The 10,569-nt window shown below is 32.6% G+C and overlaps 1 long non-coding RNA gene across 6 annotated transcripts in view; it reads right to left on the bottom strand.

Moving 5' to 3' along the window:
- Positions 1 to 8,385, bottom strand: part of LOC112025607 (uncharacterized) — a 14,417-nt gene extending 6,032 nt beyond the window's left edge. For 5 of the 6 annotated variants that reach the window (XR_010630041.1, XR_010630042.1, XR_010630038.1 and 2 more), the window contains exons 1-4: positions 8,302 to 8,385; positions 7,674 to 7,739; positions 7,536 to 7,576; positions 5,329 to 5,548 (exon numbers count right to left, since the gene is read on the bottom strand). This is a non-coding gene — a long non-coding RNA (uncharacterized LOC112025607). The remainder of the gene's footprint in view (positions 1 to 5,328; positions 5,549 to 7,535; positions 7,577 to 7,673; positions 7,740 to 8,301) is intronic. The other variant, XR_010630040.1, reaches the window with a different exon arrangement.
- Positions 8,386 to 10,569: the final 2,184 nt, after the last annotated feature.

Genomic DNA, 10,569 nt, shown 5'->3' with positions numbered 1-10,569 from the left:
GATGCTCGAGAACAAATATTATCGTAGCAATTTTCTTTGAAGCTACACAGGATTGAAAGTAATGTTGGTAAGGTGAGATTGTGCCGGTTGGTGAGGTTGGGAATATGGATGCCTTAGCTGTATTTTATGTTGTAAGGTAGGCTGTTTACCCATGTCTTATTTGGGTATGCCTTTGGGGGCACATTATAAGGATTCCTCCATATGGAACCCTATCGTTGAACGGATGGAAAAAAGGCTTGCAGGTTGGAAGCAATATATTTATCAAAAGGGGTAGACTTACTTTATTGAAGAGTACCTTATCAAGTCTCCCTACAAATTATTTATCTTTGTTCACTATTCCACAACAGTGGCGGACAGATTAGAGAGGATTCAGAGGAATTTCCTTTGGGGGAGATCTAATGATGTTTTAAATTTTCACTTGTTGCTTGGGAGAAAGTTGTGTGGCATGGAGGTAGGTGGCTTGGGGATCCGGAAGATTGGGCTGTTTAACCAAGCTTTGCTTGGAAAGTGGCTTATGGAGATTTGGGAATGAGGTCACACATTTATGGAGGCAAGTTATAGCTTCCAAATATGGGAAGCCAGTGGGGTGGTGTACTAGAGTTGTTAGAGGGACACATGGATGTGGCATGTGAAGAACATTAGGAAGGGGCTGAGAGCTTTTTTGGGCATGTGTTGTATGCAAATGGTGAGGGTTTTCGTATTAGATTCTGGTATGACCCTTGAGTAGCCCTACTGCCTTGAAGGATTTATATCCGGCTATGTTGCTATTGCTGTGGACAAGGCAGCTATGATTTCTGATATGGTTGACTGTGCACCGGATGGGGGTGGTAGAAGTTGGAACTTACGTTTCCGTCGTGCTTTTCAAGATTGGGAGACAGGGGTCTTTTATGATTTTTTTGAGCATATTTCATCCAAGCTACCTAGAGGGGGTGATGATACCATGATATGCAATTGAATCGTAGTGGTGTTTTTGATGTGCGCTCTTTCTATTTTTCATTGCTAGCAGCCCCGATGGTGTCTTTGTTTTAGGAAGAGTATTTGGTGTGTTAAGGTACCTTAAAAGGAGGCTTTCTTCTTATGGACAGCTGCTAGGGGTGGGATTCTTACGATAGACAACCTTGTTAAGAAGCAGTTACCTCTTGTTAATTGGTGCTGCCTTTGTCGATGTGAAGAGGAAACTGTGGATCACTTATTGATCCATTGTAAGTATGCTCATACCTTGTGGAGTGAAGTCCTTCGTTTGTTTGGGGTTCAGTGGGTGATGCCAAAGAGTGTTGTTTCTCTTCTCTCTGCATGGTGGAATTGGTTGGGGAGTCACACTTCAAATGTGTGGAATATGGTTCCAACGTGTCTTATGTGGTTAATTTGGAAGGAGCGCAATGCCCGAACTTTTGAGGAATTGAGAGACTTGTAGACTGTGTGAAGTCTTTGCTATTTAGGACTTTGTTTGAATGGTCTTGATTTGGGGGTTTACGCATTGCCATTCTTTGTTTGAATTTCTTAATTCTGTTAGTCTCTCTTTTTGATTGATTTGTATTCTTTTTAGTGCAATGAGTTTACTATCGTAAATTCATTGTACTTTTATTATCAATAAAGTCTGTTATTACCTATCAAAAAAAAATGTTTCTTATTCATATTTTGAGATCAAAGATTTATAAACCCATCAAATTTCCTGTCATGCATGGGCTAGAACACAATTTCAAAAAAATCATACACTCAAAACTGGTCCTTGCAGTAATAAAAATCTGATAGTGAAAGAACATTAGAAAATTCTATATTGGTAAGGAAAGATCCTAAAATTAGTGTAAAAATATCACTAACCATTCTTTAAAGAGACAAAGCCCAAGTAAAATTTGATCTTCTATGTTCTCCCCCTGAGTTCAAGAAAAAATAACAGAGAGAAGATCAAAATAAATATATAATGAGTTTTAAGTCTGCAAAGGGATTGAAGCCTTCTCTCCAATCATAAAAACTATTAAGCTTAAAATGCTTTCTGAAACCAAAAACATAGCCATTTCCATGGAGATCCCATATAAGGACAACCAAGCAATGAGTTGCAAACAAAAGCAAGATCTACATCATATTAGAACAGCACCTTCCCACAATAAAATAATTCATGACAGCTAAAAATTGAAACAAAAAAAAGACATTTTGTTGAGTATGCTTCAAACAAAACAAAGATGGAGACTATTTCAAAGCAATATTGGGTCCTTTCTGCAAGAATTTAACGCAAAGTCAACCGTACAATTCATGAGTTGCCCGTTAATGGAAACTGAGACAGTGCCTTAAAGAGGACACCTAGTTGTCTTCTTAGCCAAACATAGCTCTGAGTACAAAAATCCAATCCAGCAGTAGATATAAATATAAATAGAAAAGACAAATAACTGATACAACAAACAAACATAATCTGGAACCAGAACAAACAGAACCCACTTGAAATTAATTAGGCTCAGTTTGGATGCCAAGAAAACCAGACAAAAATTGATATTTTAAATTCTTTTAATATCATATTCTATTGTATTCTGGTTTCCTCTATCATATTCTATTGTATTCTAGTTTCCTTGACTAAGTTAAACAATATCCCCCACCCCCAACCACCCAAAAAAGACGAAAATTTTACCATCAATAAAACTAAATTTTCTTTCTTTTCCACATTTTCTCAGTGACCAAACAGAATATAAAGGCATATAAAGTCCAAAAACAAATCTGATAACAAATATACAGAAACCACAGCATCAAAGGGAAAAAAAAAAAAAAAGGAAATACACTTTGTGGTTTCATGAATCCATCAATGCCGCACCGTTGCAATCGATTTTGAAGATGAATTCAGCCATGGTACCCACAAGGTGATGGCTAGTGGGGTCTGTTGGGGTTTTTTAAAATATTTATTTTGTTCATAGCATTTATTTATTTGTAGCACAGGTTCTTGGTTTATGATAGGTAATGTGGGCATGTAAGATATACTTAGATGCAGGCAAATCTGCAAAATCACCTACACAAACACCAAAAGAGAAAAAAGAAAAGAAAAGAAGGGAAAAAGAGAGTTTAAAATGAATGTTTGTGTGGTAATCATATTTGCATGGAGACAAATTCTAATTGCAGGTCTGGTCGCCTCCTCCTTTGAGTCTGTAAAATTTACAAAATAATAGATGCAATTCAAGCAAACACCAACTGATCTGATTTGTCTGTGATAAAATTAGAATGAAGAATATATGTTGAGATTATGCTATTTTTTTTTTTTTATTTCACAGATTAACAGCTTTCATAATACTTGAACAACTTAGACTTTTAAAAAGAAAAAAGTATAGACCAACCACAACAGATTAACAGCTTTCCTTAGTTTTTGAAAAGTTGGTCACCTCCTACAAATGTTTTCATTTTGAATTTCTCAACTCCAAATGTTTTCCTTGTTCATGGCAGTCAGTTGTTATTTTTCTAATACCATTTGCACTCCAATTTTCTTCGATTGAACAAAGACACGAAGAAAATGATAAGATGGAAAGAATGACATTAACACATTGAGATGTATGCAAGATCTACCTAAAAAACCCCTAACAATAACTACAATTAAGCAAAAAAAATTAGGTTAAAATTACAACTGAGTTCAAAAATAGAATCACAAATATTACATCACTTGAATTTCATGTTGATATAAATCTTAGGATACTTGGAATATCCTCTGACAAAACCGAATATTTAATGAAAAATATGGTATAAATAAACTAAAACAAAAATCCTCCGACAATTATAAAACCATAACCTAAATATAGAATATAAAAAAAAAAAAAAAAAAAGGAAATACACTTTGTGGTTTCATGAATCCATCAATGCTGCACCGTTGCAATCGATTTTGAAGATGAATTCAGCCATGGTACCCACAAGGTGATGGCTAGTGGGGTCTGTTGGGGTTTTTTAAAATATTTATTTTGTTCATAGCATTTATTTATTTGTAGCACGGGTTCTTGGTTTGTGATAGGTAATGTGGGCATGTAAGATATACTTAGATGCAGGCAAATCTGCAAAATCACCTACACAAACACCAAAAGAGAAAAAAGAAAAGAAAAGAAGGGAAAAAGAGAGTTTAAAATGAATGTTTGTGTGGTAATCATATTTGCTCAGTTTGGATGGAGACAAATTCTAATTGCAGGTCTGGTCGCCTCCTCCTTTGAGTCTGTAAAATTTACAAAATAATAGATGCAATTCAAGCAAACACCAACTGATCTGATTTGTCTGTGATAAAATTATAATGAAGAATATATGTTGAGATTATGCTATTTTTTTTTTTTTTATTTCACAGATTAACAGCTTTCATAATACTTGAACAACTTAGACTTTTAAAAAGAAAAAAGTGTAGACCAACCACAACAGATTAACAGCTTTCCTTAGTTTTTGAAAAGTTGGTCATCTCCTACAAATGTTTTCATTTTGAATTTCTCAACTCCAAATGTTTTCCTTGTTCATGGCAGTCAGTTGTTATTTTTCTAATACCATTTGCACTCCAATTTTCTTCGATTGAACAAAGACACAAAGAAAATGATAAGATGGAAAGAATGACATTAACACATTGAGATGTATGCAAGATCTACCTAAAAAACCCCTAACAATAACTACAATTAAGCAAAAAAAATTAGGTTAAAATTACAACTGAGTTCAAAAATAGAATCACAAATATTACATCACTTGAATTTCATGTTGATATAAATCTTAGGATACTTGGAATATCCTCTGACAAAACCGAATATTTAATGAAAAATATGGTATAAATAAACTAAAACAAAAATCCTCCGACAATTATAAAACCATAACCTAAATATAGAATATTAAATCTCTCATAATCTAAAAGAAAACAAAAAATAAAGTAAGTAACAAAAGGGTACAATAAAACGAAATTGAGAACAAGTTACCTTTGTTTCACTTTTTAATTCTTAGCACGAAACAAATTGCCAATCTAATTTTAAGAATGGAATACAATTTTAAAAAACTATAAAACCAAGCATTGTAAACAATCAAATCAACAGTTAAAAATATCTTAAGAAATAAATCTCTATCAAAACCTAAAAGTAAATAACATTATACTTTCAAATTTCACAGTTTTAACAAAGTGACAAATCCTTCAGATTTTTTCAAACAGAACCACTTAGGAGAAGCAAATGTAGTCAAATTTATTCAGTAAACTATATCAATAGGGTCAAGTTTCCAAATCAAAGAAACAGATGATGGAACCACTCAGGTTTATAAAAAAAAAAATTATTAATAAATACAAAAATTATAGCTTCTAAACTATTTATTCATAACCAATTCAGATGCGAGCATAACAGTTAGTATTACCTAGATATAGTCTTCTCGTTCTTCTTCTAGCCATCCTTTAGAATGTTATCTCGGATCTAGTGTGGCGCCAACATATTTGAGTCACCGATCTCTTTCAAATTAGAACAAATTTTAGTTCTATTGTCCAAAACAGCGAACTTGGAATGAGTATTTTGCTTCCTAGATCTTCTAGTAACCTTTGTTGGACACGCTTTTGATTCTCTCATCTACTCTTTGCTATCTAGGCATATTGAAAAATTAATAACAGATAACGGAAAAAATACTCAATATCAAAGCATCATAAATAAGGGGGTGGGAAATAATTGCATCAAGCATTTAAAAATAAAAAAATCTAAAGGTCTAAATCCACCTTTGCATTTGTGTTTAACCATTGTCATTCCACAGTTGCCACATTGCAATGAAATTTTCAATGTTAGACGTGAAATCAATGTCTATGGAAATATGGAAGCCCTACCAAAAGGTAAGCATAAACAATGAAACCAAGATTTTGAATCAGAAATTTAACAAAAACAAAATGATCAAAGATACCCATTGACAAAACAAAAAACAGAAAAAAAGATTTAATAATAATAATCACAGATCAGAATTTGGATTTTCAAAAGACATGAATTCAAAAGAACCATTCCCGAAAATACTCTCTGCTCCCTACGCTAATAGGAAATACCTGCTAACTTACTGTTAAATTAAGTGAAATAACGTGTTTTTTCATCTACAGTATAATTTTTCGATTTTTTAACTGTACATATTGTATAAGTTTAAGTGGGTATTTATCCTTCATGGCATAACATGAGACATTTTAATAAACCATCAACTTAATTGTTAGTATTATAACAGGGGGGCATTATTGAAATAATTTGGTTCCTTTCCTTTATATCTACATCTCTGTATCTTTCACTTTTTAAAATTTTGAAATATGCAGCAAAAACATGCATGTGCAGAATTTGGGTAGAAGCAAAAAAAAAAAAAGCTTGTAATGTCGAGTGCTCATAGGACCAGGACTAAACTGGTTTAAAATGTAAATTCAATGTTCAGCAAGCATTTGATTGTAATTTAAGCGGTTTTTTTTTAATATAGTGAGAGGCTTTCAAACGTTGTAGCCGTAAAAGTAAAAATTTTAAGATTACTGAAACGATGTATCATGCAGGTCTTTTTACTTAAAGTTGTAAATAATCTGCATATCAATAATCATGAACATATATAAAACTGATTTAGGAGTAACTAGTAAGCATTGTTTTAAGAAAATAACTCACTCAGAAAAGATGGATTGTGGTTAGGAATTTCAAAGATATTTCCTAAATACATCATCTCTCAATAGAAGATTAAATATGAAAATATTTAACCAAAAGACTAACATGTGCCACAAAATCAAGTGGCATTCAAGATGATTAGTGTTAGACTTCTATAAGATTAACGGAATGCAACGTCCGCATCTTAGAATTGAATAATACCGAAGATTGTCACACACATAGCACATTAAAAAACACATATACACAGGAGAAAAAACCAATAGATCATTTACTCAAAAAAACTCAGATGTCAAACACTTAAAAAGCAACAAAAGAAACACCACAAATTTATGCATAAATCCATGCCTATATAACTTTTAAATCATCCAAATGCAGCAATATTTGAAGCAATTTTAAGGATTTTTGCCTCCTCTTAGTGGCTCCCACTCCTCTTTCTTTCTTTCTTTTCTTTCTTTTTTTTTTTTTTTTTGTCTTTTTCAAATCTATTAATCATTCTGCAACATGAAAATCACAATCAATACGTATACGTCTCATCAAGCACAAATAACGTATTTGTTAATATTCTACTTGTCAATTGAAAACAGTCCAAAGTTTACTACCAACAACGTAGGAGTTATAGCCGTAACTGGAGACAGTGCTAACTTCCATAAATATATGTATCTTTTCCTTAAAAAGTCTGTAATTCCACACCCACAAAAAAAATAATAAATAAAAAATAAATAAATCCAAAAAAAAAAAAAATCTAGGTTATCTACTTGGACTACAAAAGCTAATTCCATCCAAACCAAGAAAAGAAGACAAATGGTACTTCATCCAAAAACGTTTTTTTTTAAAGAACATTATACTTTCAGATTTCAAAATCCAATAATTTCAATCCCCCTTACAAATAACAAAACAGGTAAGAGGGAAAACAAAACTCGACAATTAAAGTGAAATAATTAAGTTTAAAGGATTACTAACCGTTAAAACTCATGTAGGATTTCATTTGGTGGGTGTTTCCACTGATTTCAACAGATAGGGAGGAAAAGGTTTGAGTCAAAATTCCTAAATTGACAACAAACCATAATTGAAGAGAATATTAGGAAATAAAATTAATACCTCTAACTCTGCTTCTGCTGTGATGAAATTAGAGGCTATAGATTGTAGAAAGATTCCACATCATCTCTGCAGAAAAAGAAATTAAATGATTTAAATCGAAAAGAGACGAATTCAAAACAAACCCATTACTGAAAATACTAAATAAAAATAGTCACATATCAGAATTCTGAACCGGTTAGTTTTTTTTATATTGAGAAACTTAAAATCAATGTTTTAATGAACCTGAAACCTAGTAAGCATTCTCTTTCTTTACAGTGAAAACCCAAAAAAAAAAAATTAAAAATTAATTGTAGCAATCTATAAAACATAACAAAAGAAAATATGATTTAATAGGCTTATTGTAAATTAAATCGAGAAAGACAGATTTGGAGAGCAACCAAAAAATCAAATCAAAACCTAACGTAACCCAAATACCTAAACTTTCAATAATTGTACACTAAACTTATAGATTTGAAAGCATAAAACGTTAATTAAGGGCAACTTTCCTAATGTTATTAAAACAGGTAAAACAGAGATTATAATCACAGACCAAAGCATCCAAAGAAAGAGAATAAACAGCCAGGTTTTAATTCAAATTCGAATACGAAAGAGCACTGGTGAGATGTTCCAAGAAAATCAGTGCGCGTACCTTCGGAATACACAGTTGAAGAGAAGGGATGGGGCAGAAAACTCACACAATTTCGTCGATCTCTATCTCTTCCTCTTTCTCCACACGAGAAATGATATGTCTACAACATTTTTACAACAAATCCTAAGTGGCAGGTTGTTACTGGTTGTTATTGTTGGGACAAAAAAGTAATCTTAGTATTAGTTTCAAATTTGAACCAATAATAACTAACCACCTGTGATTTGTTGTAAAAATATTGTAAAATTGTTGTAGACGTAGCATTCCTCTTCTCCGCACAGCAGGTAAGTCTTTTGATGGTAATTTAAGCGGATTATTTTTCATTTATAAGTTTAACCCTTCAAAATTTTATCAAAAATTGAAAAAACTGTTTATCAAAAATTGACAGACGGTCAAAACAGTAAATTAATTTTTTTATTTTTTTATAAAATATTTTTTAAAATAGGTTATTAATATATGCAATAAGGACACACGTTAATAAATCTCTTTATTTATTTATAGTGAGAGGCTTTCAAACAGTGTTGTAGTAGTAAAAGTTAAAATTTTAAGATTACTCAAATGATGTATTGTGCGGGTCTTTTAACTTAAAGCGGTATATGTGCCAATTTTTAAAGTGGTCTTTTTTCTTAAATGGCAACATGACCTTAATTGCAAGGAAAGACTTCTATTATTTTATATGAGATTAAATTCTATGAAGATGAGGTGTAGAACCCGTGTTTTACAACATCCAATATCAGCATTTTACTTAAAATTCAATACATCTTATCACACCTAATAACATCTCAATAAATTTTCAATTTGATTTGATTTATATATGGGTATTATAATTGATTGAGTGTAATTGTGTTTATTCTTAAATATGTGATAAGATGATGTAGCATGTTGAGATTAGAAGGCTAAAACATGGGTTTTACACCACGTCTTTATAGAATTTAATCTCATTTTATATAGTACTAGCATTATGCCTGTGTGATGCATGGCTTAATCAAAATCCATATGCAAATAATTTTTTAATTAATTTACTTAAAATTGAATAATAAAATAGATAATAAAAATAAATGAATATTTTACTTTTAAGTTATATAATGAATGCATATTGTATGAGACTGAAAGTTCAAAATGTGTGTGAAACACTTTTGAACGTTTAGACCCCAAATTACAAAATATCAATCTAAGCTTATTATCAAACAATTAATGTACGAAACATGAACATAAGCTAAATACAGAATTAATAAACAATCTAAGCCAATTATAATCACATCCACAATAAAAAATAAAAGGCAAAGATAAAGGAAGAGAGATGCAAATACAAGGACAACACGTGATGTGTTATCGAAGAGAAAACCGAAGCCCTCGGTGTAAAACCTCTCCACCGCCCTCCAAGCAGTAAATAATCCACTAAAGAATGTAGTTAGGATACATGAACAGTAGAAGACCCTCCAAGCCTAATCTACCCAGTGTACCTAAACCCTCCAAGCTTCTTACTCCAACGAGGTTACACCGAACTTATTTCGTCTTTAGCTTACCGAATTCCTCTACTAAACCATAGCATCAACCAATAGTCATTGGTTCCTTCCAAACTACTTCCCTTAGCACCAAATGTACCTTCTTACAGACGTGGGTGTGATGAGAAAAGGATTTGGTCAATGACCTTTCAAGGATATATCAATGGAGAGAAAGAGAGTAGAGAAATTTGTAGAGTCTCTTAGTGAAGATTGGGGATGAGGCAATCTTTTTTTTCTCTAGGGTTTCTCTCACAAAATTCTCTCTGGAAACTCTCTTGATTTCGTAGGTATAAGGGTCTATATATAGTAGTGTGTGTTTAGAATACGAAGAGTCAATTTTTGCAAAATAGGGTAAGTTGGCAGCTTGACCTCACGGCTTGTTCAAGTCGCAAGTTCAAGTATCAATGGAGAGGAAGAGAGTAGAAGAATTTGTAGAGTCTCTTAGTGAAAATTGGGGATGAGACAATCTTTTTTTTCTCTAGAGTTTCTCTCACAAAATTCTCTCTGAAAACTCTCTTGATTTCGTGGGTATAAGAGTCTATATATAGTGGTGTGTGTTTGGAATACGAAGAGTCAATTTTTGCAAAATAGGGTAAGTTGACGGCTTGACCTCGCGGCTTGTTCAAGTCGCAAGTTCAAGTCGCGAGGTAAGGGCCTGGCCAGCCTGGGACTTTTGTCCTGTAATGCGATAGCTGGCGTAACCCTTCACCTTCCTGCATGCTTCTCATGTGCACAGCATTTGGAGGCTTGCAAGCCGCGAATCAGT

Source organism: Quercus suber, unplaced genomic scaffold (genome assembly GCF_002906115.3).
Source record: "Quercus suber isolate HL8 unplaced genomic scaffold, Cork oak 2.0 scaffold_131, whole genome shotgun sequence".
NCBI classification, from domain to species: Eukaryota; Viridiplantae; Streptophyta; class Magnoliopsida; order Fagales; family Fagaceae; genus Quercus; species Quercus suber.
The sequence above is the reverse complement of the archived record's forward strand: the minus strand, read 5'-3'. Positions and strand labels throughout refer to the sequence as shown.